Source organism: Cibotium barometz, chromosome 54 (assembly GCF_041138505.1).
Source record: "Cibotium barometz isolate CiBa-2024 chromosome 54, ASM4113850v1, whole genome shotgun sequence".
Lineage (NCBI taxonomy): Eukaryota > Viridiplantae > Streptophyta > Polypodiopsida > Cyatheales > Cibotiaceae > Cibotium > Cibotium barometz.
In genome coordinates, this window is record NC_141099.1 from 24,383,722 (window position 1) to 24,396,080 (window position 12,359).

Consider the following 12,359-nt stretch of genomic DNA (forward strand, 5'->3'; position numbering starts at 1 on the left):
ACATGCTCCAATGGGGACCAAACTTTGCAAGCATGGGGAGGGGACCCACCCCCACATGCTTGCAAAGTTTGGTCACAATCAGAGCATGTTTGGATTGGTAATTAGCACCCAGTCTGGATTTTTCAAGTCTCTTGGTGCTCAAGAGGCCATGGAAAATCCAGGCCTTCCCCATACCATCGCACCCAAACATGCTCCGATGGAGACCAAACTTTGCAATAATGGGGGGGGGCCACCCCCACATGCTTGCAAAGTTTAGTCACAATCAGAGCATGTTTGGATTGGTAATTAGCGCCCAGTCTGGATTTTTCAAGTCTCTTGGTGCTCAAGAGGCCATGGAAAATCCGGGCCTTCCCCATACCATCGTACCCAAACATGCTCCAATGGGGACCAAACTTTGCAAGCATGTGGGGGTGGGTCCCCCCCACATGCTTGCAAAGTTTGGTCACAATCAGAGCATGTTTGGATTGGTAATTAGCACCCAGTGCGGGTTTTTCAAGTCTCTTGGTGCTTAAGAGGCCATGGAAAATCTGGGCCTTCCCCATACCATTGTACCCAAACATGCTCCGATGGGGACCAAACTTTGCAAGCATGTGGGGGTGGGTCCCCCCCACATTCTTGCAAAGTTTGGTCACAATCAGAGCATGTTTGGATTGGCAATTAGCGCCCAGTGCGGATTTTTCAAGTCTCTTGGTGCTTAAGAGGCCATGGAAAATCCGGGCCTTCCCCATACCATCGTACGCAAACATGCTCCGATGGGGACCAAACTTTGCAAGCATGTGGGGGTGGGTCCCCCCCACATGCTTGCAAAGTTTGGTCACAATCAGAGCATGTTTGGATTGGTAATTAGCGCCTAGTGCGGGTTTTTCAAGTCTCTTGGTGCTTAAGAGGCCATGGAAAATCCGGGCCTTCCCCATACCATCGTACGCAAACATGCTCTCATAGAAGGGACCAAACTTTGCAAGCATGTGGGGGTGGGTCCCCCCCACATGCTTGCAAAGTTTGGTCACAATTAGAGCATGTTTGGATTGGTAATTAGCGCCCAGTCCGGATTTTTCAAGTCTCTTGGTGCTCAAGAGGCCATGGAAAATCTAGGCCTTCCCCATACCATCGCACCCACCGATGGGGACCAAACTTTGCAAGCATGGGGGGGGGCCCTCCCCCACATGCTTGCAAAGTTTGGTCACAATCAGAGCATGTTTGGATTGGTAATTAGCGCCTAGTCCGGATTTTTCAAGTCTCTTGGTGCTCAAGAGGCCATGGAAAATCCGGGCCTTCCCCATACCATCGTACCCAAAAATGCTCCGATGGGGACCAAACTTTGCAAGCATGTGGGGGTGGGTCCCCCCCACATGCTTGCAAAGTTTGGTCACAATCAGAGCATGTTTGGATTGGTAATTAGCGCCCAGTGCGGGTTTTTCAAGTCTCTTGGTGCTTAAGAGGCCATGGAAAATCCGGGCCTTCCCCATACCATCGTACCCAAACATGCTCCGATAGGGACCAAACTTTGCAAGCATGTGGGGGTGGGCCCCCCACATGCTTGCAAAGTTTGGTCCCCATCGGAGCATGTTTGGATTGGCAATTAGCGCCCAGTGCGGGTTTTTCAAGTCTCTTGGTGCTTAAGAGGCCATGGAAAATCCGGGCCTTCCCCATACCATCGTACCCAAACATGCTCCGATAGGGACCAAACTTTGCAAGCATGTGGGGGTGGGTCCCCCCCACATGCTTGCAAAGTTTGGTCACAATCAGAGCATGTTTGGATTGGCAATTAGCGCCCAGTCCGGATTTTTCAAGTCTCTTGGTGCTTAAGAGGCCATGGAAAATCCGGGCCTTCCCCATACCATCGTACCCAAACATGCTCCAATAGGGACCAAACTTTGCAAGCATGTGGGGGTGGGTCCCCCCCACATGCTTGCAAAGTTTGGTCCCCATCGGAGCATGTTTGGATTGGCAATTAGCGCCCAGTGCGGGTTTTTCAAGTCTCTTGGTGCTTAAGAGGCCATGGAAAATCCGGGCCTTCCCCATACCATCGTACCCAAACATGCTGCGATAGGGACCAAACTTTGCAAACATGTGGGGGTGGGTCCCCCCCACATGCTTGCAAAGTTTGGTCACAATCAGAGCATGTTTGGATTGGCAATTAGCGCCCAGTCTGGATTTTTCAAGTCTCTTGGTGCTTAAGAGGCCATGGAAAATCCAGGCCTTCCCCATACCATCGTACCCAAACATGCTCTGATTGTGACCAAACTATCGGAGCATGTGGGGGGGACCCACCCCCACATGCTTGCAAAGTTTGGTCCCCACCGGAGCATGTTTGGGTACGATGGTATGGGGAAGGCCCGGATTTTCCATGGCCTCTTAAGCACCAAGAGACTTGAAAAATCCGGACTGGGCGCTAATTGCCAATCCAAACATGCTCTGATTGTGACCAAACTTTGCAAGCATGTGGCGGTGACCCACCCCCACATGCTTGCAAAGTTTGGTCCCTATCGGAGCATGTTTGGGTACGATGGTATGGGGAAGGCCCGGATTTTCCATGGCCTCTTAAGCATCAAGAGACTTGAAAAACCCGCACTGGGCGCTAATTGCCAATCCAAACATGCTCTGATGGGGACCAATCTTTGCAAGCATGTGGGGGGGACCCACCCCCACATGCTTGCAAAGTTTGGTCCCTATCGGAGCATGTTTGGGTACGATGGTATAGAGAAGGCCCGGATTTTCCATGGCCTTTTAAGCACCAAGAGACTTGAAAAACCCGCACTGGGCGCTAATTACCAATCCAAACATGCTCTGATTGTGACCAAACTTTGCAAGCATGTGGGGGGGACCCACCCCCACATGCTTGCAAAGTTTGGTCCCCATCGGAGCATGTTTAAGGTACGATGGTATGGGGAAGGCCCGGATTTTCCATGGCCTCTTGAGCACCAAGAGACTTGAAAAATCTGGACTGGGCGCTAATTACCAATCCAAACATGCTCTGATTGTGACCAAACTTTGCAAGCATGTGGGGGAGGCCCCCCCCCATGCTTGCAAAGTTTGGTCCCCATCGGAGCATGTTTGGGTGCGATGGTATAGGGAAGGCCTGGATTTTCCATGGCCTCTTGAGCACCAAGAGACTTGAAGAATCCGGACTGTGCGCTAATTACCAATCCAAACATGCTCTAATTGTGACCAAACTTTGCAAGCATGTGGGGGGGGACCCACCCCCACATGCTTGCAAAGTTTGGTCCCTATCAGAGCATGTTTGCGTACGATGGTATGGGGAAGGCCCGGATTTTCCATGGCCTCTTAAGCACCAAGAGACTTGAAAAACCCGCACTGGGCACTAATTACCAATCCAAACATGCTCTGATTGTGACCAAACTTTGCAAGCATGTGGGGGGGACCCACCCCCACATGCTTGCAAAGTTTGGTCCCCATCGGAGCATGTTTGCGTACGATGGTATGGGGAAGGCCCGGATTTTCCATGGCCTGTTAAGCACCAAGAGACTTGAAAAACCCGCACTGGGCGCTAATTGCCAATCCAAACATGCTCTGATTGTGACCAACCTTTGCAAGCATGTGGGGGGGACCCACCCCCACATGCTTGCAAAGTTTGGTCCCCATCGGAGCATGTTTGGGTACGATGGTATGGGGAAGGCCCGGATTTTCCATGGCCTCTTGAGCACCAAGAGACTTGAAAAACCCGGACTGGGCGCTAATTACCAATCCAAACATGCTCTGATTGTGACCAAACTTTGCAAGCATGTGGGGGGGACCCACCCCCACATGCTTGCAAAGTTTGGTCCCCATCGGAGCATGTTTGGGTACGATGGCATGGAGATTTTCAACAAACAATATGATAGCCAAAGTGTTAAAAGATATAATAAAATCAAGAACATCAACTAAAATGTAATGATACTCAATAATGAGAAAACTCATAATGATATAAACATCAAATAAGTACATCAGAATGAAAATGAGCTACCCCAGCTAGTCTGAGGTTAGTCACTGCCCAAAAATCTAAGTACAATGTAAGTGAGCTAACCCAGCTAGTCTGAGTTTAGTCACTATCAAGATAGAGATCTAGTCAGCAGCACCCTCTCTAGCTCTCAGCTGCTCTAGAATGCTCTCATGGTCATCCACTCGAAGCCGAAAACGAGGGTGAGAACTGTGTTTTCGGCTCTGTACTCGAACAAGAGTGAGCCTGGTAGCAACCACTAGATGAGAGAACTGAAATGCCTCTAACTCCCACTTCCACTGCTGGAACTCAAGACTCCCCCAATGAAGTCGAATCTGCTGGTAGAACTGGCCTGCCCCAATCATGCTATGGGCGTCATAAGAAAACCCATGATCATCCACTGTATCCTGGTCAAGCATGCACTTTGGCCTAGTGCAACTCATCAGATAGTAGTCTACTCCCTCGCTATTTCCCTCACTGGCAATAACAGCAAATACATCACCCTCCTGTAGCAAATCTGTCAGGTCATCATAACTGACCATGAACGCAGGACCTGTGTGCTCATCAGACACCACTGGGATGTGAAGGATGCTCGGGGGAGAGGAATGTCTGTATCCATGCATCTGCCCAACCTCTCGAGGCACAATGTGACCAATCGCCATCCATACATGCTCCACAGAAGCATGCAAACCGTCGTGTGTAAATCATGGGGGCCGCCATGCACGTGCTCCTGATGGAATGTAAGCCCAAGGTGCCAGGTACTGTGTCACAATCATGGGAGGCTCTACAGTCAATCATGCCACCATCCACATGCCAAAAAAATCTCCTGACAATCCAGCTGATGACGCCTCAAGGCACGTTTCACACACGCGCCCGCACCATCATGCTCACCCTTCCCGTGACTAGTCTCAAAGAATGACCAAATCATTGGGATACTAGACTGCACATGCCACCTATAAATCCATAAAAGATAGTCTTAGTTATTGTTTTCTTTAAGATGTTCTAGTGAATTTAGTTTAATTGTAAATGTAAGAAAGCCATAAGTACTACCTGTAGAGCCAATAGAATTGACGTGATGACTTGAACTGTGCGCCACAACCATCCAACCAAACCCATCGCTGGACATGTCTGATCCCACAATCTCCTAAAAAATCATCATGGAGACGAAAACGGTGTTGCACAAAATGTGCATCATGTGAACGATCATCACACTGATATAGAAATGATACTCTCGAATAATGACACGGGTCTCAGGGGTACTCGCTATCCCATCTACATGAGCCTCTGCATGTCGATAGCTAATGTGGACCAAAATAGCAACCTGGTGAGGTAAGCAATACATACGTTTAGGACACAAAAAATCAATTAAGTAATGTAGCTCAAACATAAAACAAATATTACAAAATATAACCATTACCTGCTCTGAGAAGTAATACTCAGATTGTATCTCTTGAAAAGGTGTGAAAGTGTAGTTCTCTGCAAAATCAATCACAGAGACGACCACACCAATAGGAAACTCTGCTAGGCATGCTCGGAACTGACGATCCTGCCACTTGGCACAATGACTGTGCCGTATGTAGGGGTAGATCTGCTCCCTAAATGTGGCTGTGAAGTGACAACGTGGTGTATGTTTGTCCACGAGCTGCAACTTCCTGGACTGTCCACCACTCTGGAGCTGGTGTGTCACATACTCATAACGTTGCCATGCCACTATCTCTTGGTCACTTGCATCAAGATCTACCATCTGTAGATGTGCAAGTGAACCACATGATGTGCAATTGCTCTCCACACAAGGCATCCTATGGAACTGGGCATCCTCCGTGCATGCACACAAAAGAGAGTGGATGAAATCACGTGGACTACGAGGCAACTCTCTATGCCCACTAAGAGAACGGAACACATCATAAAAAAGTTTGAACTCAACATGGTAGCGACAACAACATGTGTCACGCTGACGTGAGTACCTCACAAACCAAGGCTTACACCCCTCAAATGACCTTTGCCCAATTTTAAGCTCTGGATACGAAGCCACAAACTGAGAATACAACTCAGTTTGGGACATTTCAAGAAAGCAAGCACCGTGCTCAATGAACACTCCTCTTGTCACTCTCTTACGCAAAGCTTTCTTGAAAACTGGCGATGCACGACAATTCTCCTCCCAAAAACTTTCTATCAAGGTTCTAGTGGTTTCATCTAGTAGGCGATCATGCCTAGCTACACGACCACTACTCGCCCACATAGCACCAACCTCATTGGCATCTAAACTTTGTCGCCTAATAGACCCAACTCTAAGTGCGTGTGGTGCTATGGAAAGGATGCGAGATGTGGCACTAACCTTACCCTTCATTTGGGAGCTACTTATGGCTGCCACAATAGCCCGTCGAGCAGCCAAAGCGTCCGCAGAGTTCCTCTTCTTGTTAACTATATAGGAATGACGAACACTTTGTAGCACCGCCATGCCAGCTCTCCTCTCTCTTCGACCTCCAATGTCGGAAAGCGCCCTGCAGTTGGCCATGTTGGGCAAATCAATCAAAGCATCAAGCACACATGCCTGTGATGAAGACGTGAGGTCTTTGAAATAGGAATGGAAGATTGCATGGGCACGATGATGTGCCCCTGACTTTGATAGTTCTTTCCTATCCACACGAAGGGCGCCCAAAGGAGGGGGGGTGGGTTCTTGTAGAAGAGAGGACTCAAGAAGGGCGGGTTCATGTGGATTATCTAAACTAAGGGGTAGTGGGGGGGAAGAGGGCGAAGGGAGAGGAAGTGGAAGAGGAGGAGCAAGGCTTGGATCATCGCCAACGAAGGTGTTGCTCGTTGACGTGCTCTCCACTCTCTCTTTCTCTCACGACCTACCCTTCTCCTCTCCTCCTCTTGAACTTGGTGGATGGGGGGGAGTCTAGTCCTATCACGTTTTCGACTCCTACGACTTTGAGAACCCATTCTCAAGGAAGCTAAGAGAGAAAATATTATAAAGGCTCAATGATGGGATAGTACTAGAGATAAGTGTGGGATAGTACTAGAGATGTGTGATTATATAGGAAAAATAGGTTATCCACTTCAAATCTCATTGGATTTCCTATCTAAGATTGATTGGATAACTAAGATAAACATAAAGATAATTAAAGATAAACTATTATCCACTTAAAAATTAATATTATTTATAATATTTATTAACAAGTCTAAATATTTATCATTACTAGATATATAAATATATCTTTAAAGATATCTTTTATTTTATAATTATATAACTGCTTTTTTTAAATAAAGTATTTTTTTCAAATTTTATTCAAAGGTTTATTCTACATAAAAAAATTTCAAGAAATATAAAATTAAAAAATTTATTTTTTTAAAATTAATAATATGATCTTTAATAATATTTTTATTGATCTAATCCCAAAATATAATCCTTTAAAATTAGTGATTTTAAATTCTTTTATTTAATAAGTTATATATATTTTATTATTTAAATTTCTATATTCTATTTCTCTAAATTACTAAATTAACTTTTCCAAAAATATGTTTTTGAAAAAAGAGGGGAGGTGGGAAGGAGATGCCACGTGTCACAAGCGTGCATGACACGTGGCATTCTCTTGACATGTGGCACTATTATGGTTGATGTGGCAATTCCATGATGTGGCATGCCATGTCACCATGTGCGAGGTGGCATGCAAAGGTGGCAAGATGATGTGGCATTAATGATGACTAGGATGATGAGGTGGGGAGTCAACTAGGTTGACCATGTTGACATGGAGGGTGGAGGTGGCAAGCTGAGGTGGCAAGCTGCTTATGTGGATCCTCTCGATGCTCACGTGGACATAAAGTGGCATGCATATATAAGGTTTGTGCCTACCCAAGCCTCACACATGGAATGAAACCTAAGCTGTGAAGTTTACCAAGCCTAGATTTCCAAACCTAACTAGGATTGGTTTTAGACTTGAAAAGGGGAGAGTGGACACAATATGGGAATTTTCACTTGGGAGGATTGAAAATGGACCTTCCCATACTCAAATCAAGCCAAATTTTTTTTAATAAATTCATGGCAACAAGAGTATTGATCCCTTGAGTTTTTAGATTGAAAGATTCAATATTTAATTTTCTAGAATTAAATTACTATTGATTTAATGGGCCTCTAACAGTCATAATAAATTTTCCAAAGTAAATCTACAAAAATCAAACTGTTAGATTTATAATTTTACCTTATACCCACATTATACTAATCTTTCCCAATCTAATCATCACTAGATCCATACAATTTGAGCATTTTAAATGGTAGATGTGGTGGGAGGATAAAATAGTATGTTTTTTAACAATTCTAATATCTTTTAAATAATATAGAAAATAGTAGAACACATCAAAAATTACTCGATAAATCAAGTTAAGCTCTATGTTATTTGTATTTGTGATATGCAAAGTGGGAACATCATATGAGTAATAATGTAAAAGTTATAGGCAATTTACTCACATTCACTATACCTGTCTAAACCTAGGACAAGGCCTGTATACAAACTTGGTTCCCAAAGAAAAGGGGATTTGCAATTATTGGATATTCGATCAGATTATAGTTTTAGGTGCCCAACTTTGCATATGATGTTTCATTAGAAGACCTTGAAGTGAAACTCCTTGGCTAACTATGAGAGATTGGCTATTCTTCTTGAAAAAATGCCTGTTTTCCAGCTAAAGCCAAGGGCACCCACGACATGAAACTAGATAACCTCATCTTGCAACCACCCGAAGCCGCATGGCTGAATGGATGAATGCTAAAGTTGAAAGGCTGAATGGCTAAAAGCCTGAAGTTACATTCTTTAATGTGGAGTGCTTAAAGCCAAATGGCTGAATGCAAAAAGCCAAACTCTAAAGGGCTAATCGGGAAAAGCCGATTGACTCAGCTGATGAATGAGGAAGTTTGATGCAAATAGCTAAAAGTGGAAGGTTCAGTTTGCTGATAGAGTAGAACCCACCACGGATATAGCTAAATGGTTGATTGAGAATAATTGAAGCTGAAGCTCAATGCTAAATGTGCAAATGCCAACTGAGGAAAGCCAAAGGATGTGAACAAGAAAAGCTAATGAACGTAGCTTAATGGCTGATTGAGTAGGATTGATGAACATAAAAGTCTAATGCTGAAAAATGAAAGTTGTCTTGGTACTCATACAACAGCAGCAACAGCTGAAAGAACAAAACTCGACGGATACTAAAATCCAATGCCGAAAGCTTCTGAAAGCTAAGTGTGGTTCTAGTGTTTGGGTTTGGCACAAATGTAAGATAGTAGAAATAAAAATTGAGAAATGTACATACGGAGGTAGAAAACCTAGATTTGTGTAATGTGCTAGATGCGAGGGCATACCTAGGAAGTATGGTGGTGACGATTGATGACACTAGTAATGTACAGATTGAGGTAGAAATCCTAGATCTAGAAATGCAAGAGCTTACCCAAGAGATGTACGATTAACGGGCAAAAATGAATGAACCACGACAGAGAATAACGACGAGGACCTATTGGCACTAAAACCAAGCTCTGACTAGGCTCTATGACCTACTAGGCAGTGAAACCTAAGCCATGAAACAAAGATCTAATAGCTAGGTGGCTCTGAAACCAAGTTTTCCATAAACATGGGCTATGATGCCAATGTTGGATGAGGGATAAGATACTCTACACACTCACACACTCACTCACACACACACACACACAGTGTGATAGAGAAGCTCAGAGAGAGAGAGAGAGGCGAAGCTCGATGCTGGAAAGTACTCAATGATAATAATATGAAATGAGTGGAGTACAATAGTACAAATAGAAGCCCTAGCCCTGGGGATGATGTGGCTAACACACAACAATGTGTTCACATAGGAACAACAAAGATGATGATTCTTACAAGTTGAAGATAGTGAGTCTATTGCTAAAGGATGCAATTATAGAGTGGTATGAGTATGAGGCCATAGATGCTGAGAGAGGAAGCTAGGACAGGTTGAATGAAGCCCTAAAAAGGAGATATTCCAGAGGACTTGTGGAGAGAGTTGACCAGGTTGAATCAAGGAGAGAATGAAGATGTATCAGATTTTGTGGATAGGTTTGAAGCTACATGGAGGAAGATGCTCGAGACCTTGGGAGAGAATCAGGTTCCTCCTAGCTTTCTGAAGAAGGAGAAGTTCATTGAAGTGCTGCATGAGAGGATCAAAGAGAAAGCGGAGGTGAAAGACCCACTCACTTTTGTGGAAGCCATAAATATTGATGTATATCAGGAAAGGAAGATGAGACAAAAGGCTGGATTGTGTTTGCCACCCACTAGACCAGGTAAAGTTGCTACGCTTGATTTTCTTGATATATGTCATGTTAGGAACAATTATCAGGTTGTGGATCCCTGTGTGGGTGATGTGTCAGAAGATGCAAAGGCAATGGATTAGTATGTTTGTGAAGCTGTAGAAAGTGCTAGTTGTATAACTGTGGACCTAGAATTTGTTAAAACACAGATCGAGCTCTCCTAACTACACATCCTAATTACACACTAATATGATCTAATGACATTGCTAATCTAAGGTGGATAGAAATGAAGGAGACTCGTGATCAGTGTGTGCGCTAATTAAGTTGACTCAAGTTCAGTTAGGTTACAAGATGGAAACTTTGACTCATAAAAAGACTTGAGATGTTGTTCTTGTATTCCATTGCTTGAAATGTCCTCCTTTTATATGAGGAGAGAGAGTACAACTTTGCTTTTCTCTTGCATGTGGGATAATTCTCACTTGTTGATGTGCCTTCTCATACTCACTCTATACTTTTCCTGTGCTCCATGGCACCATATTTCTCAACACCCCCCTTGGTGCCAAATCTTTGGGTTACTCAAGGTGGTTGGATGTCGGTTACAAAATAATGTTTAACTTTTTACTTTCTACATTCCCCTATGTGTTGTGAGCAACTTTGTCTCATGTGATACTTTGGCACTTCCCCCCCTTGATGGTGACTTGACCTATCTTTGAGGCCTATAGGTCATCTCTAAGAGTGAGTTCCCCCCCTTGATAAAGACTTGACCTCTTCTAAGAGTAGGGTTAAAATTTTAGCCTTTTCTTCTACCTTGGCTACATCATCGGTGCCAGAGGGTAGTTACACACACTTTTTGTAGGAAGTAGGATTCTTTTTTAAACAAATTTTTGTTTAGGAGATGGGTAGTGATGGTAGCTTCTTTGTTGCTAAGCTTTGATGTTATGTCCTTCTTCTTCTTTCTTCTTGAAATAGATTATTTATTTTTACTTGCATTTTACATACACATTTTTTTGGAATAGATTTTGCTCATGCTCATAATCTACACTGCCAGTGTCTATCCCAACATACATGACTTTTGTTACATAAGAGTTGAATTTGACAGTTGTAGTGCTTTTGCTGAAAAATGCATGAGATGATGTAGAACTTATTTGCCCATGGAAAATTACAAAGATTATAAAGATGCTAATGACTATCGTGTGAAAGCTTATGATCAAATCCAAAGCACGTGTCTTTTGATTTTCCCGGGGAAACACCTTCTTAAGGAGATACTTTTTTTTAATTAAAAATTTTAAGAATTGAATTATTATTATTATTATTATTATTAATTTTTTGTGTGTGTGTGGTTGTGGGCAGGACGGGGTATGGGTGCCTTTTTAATATTTTCTCCTCCTTGCGCCCGTAGTGTCTCATGGGGATGGCAGCAATGGCGACAACCCCTTCTGCCTAGGCTTCAGGTAGTGCCAAGCGCTTGTTGCTGTCTAATTCACAGTCTTTACTTTCTTTCTCTCCCTCACATTAGGTTATTTGCATCATAAAGCGCAGAAATAGTTGCTTATGCCAGGCTACTTCGCTGCTATTGATGATGGAGTTTTTGAGTTTTGCTCTACAAGTCTTCTGTGTCGCACCTTTCTCACAGAGCTAGTGTGAGGCCAGCTTAATACTCTTGGCCTTCTTCTCCAACTTTGCCACAATAGTTCTGCCTCTTTCTACTCCTTGTGGTGTATGAGACAACTTCCTTTGGTAGAAAATGGAGCATGTGATGCTGAGGTGGAAGCTATCATTGACCAGGTTGGCGTTATAGCAGCAATCTCAGACTCCCACTCGGTGGCTCCCTCTTTACAATGCTACACACTCACCCTTGTGTGTTCACTATCTATCTTGATCCTTAATGCTGCAAGAAATCATCAAACCCTAATCACTAAAAGATAAGCTTAATTATCCCTAACTCGCTCACTAAGTAAACCCTAATAGTGGAAAAAATAACTAAACTAAGAGAGCAACACCTATGCTGCTTTGATACCATGTTAAAACACAAATTGAGCTCTCTTAACTACACATCCTAATTACACAATAATCTCATCTAATGACATTGCTGATCTAAGGTGGATAAAAATAAAAGAGACTTATTGTGATGAGTGTGTGCTAATTAAGTTTAGACTCAAGTTA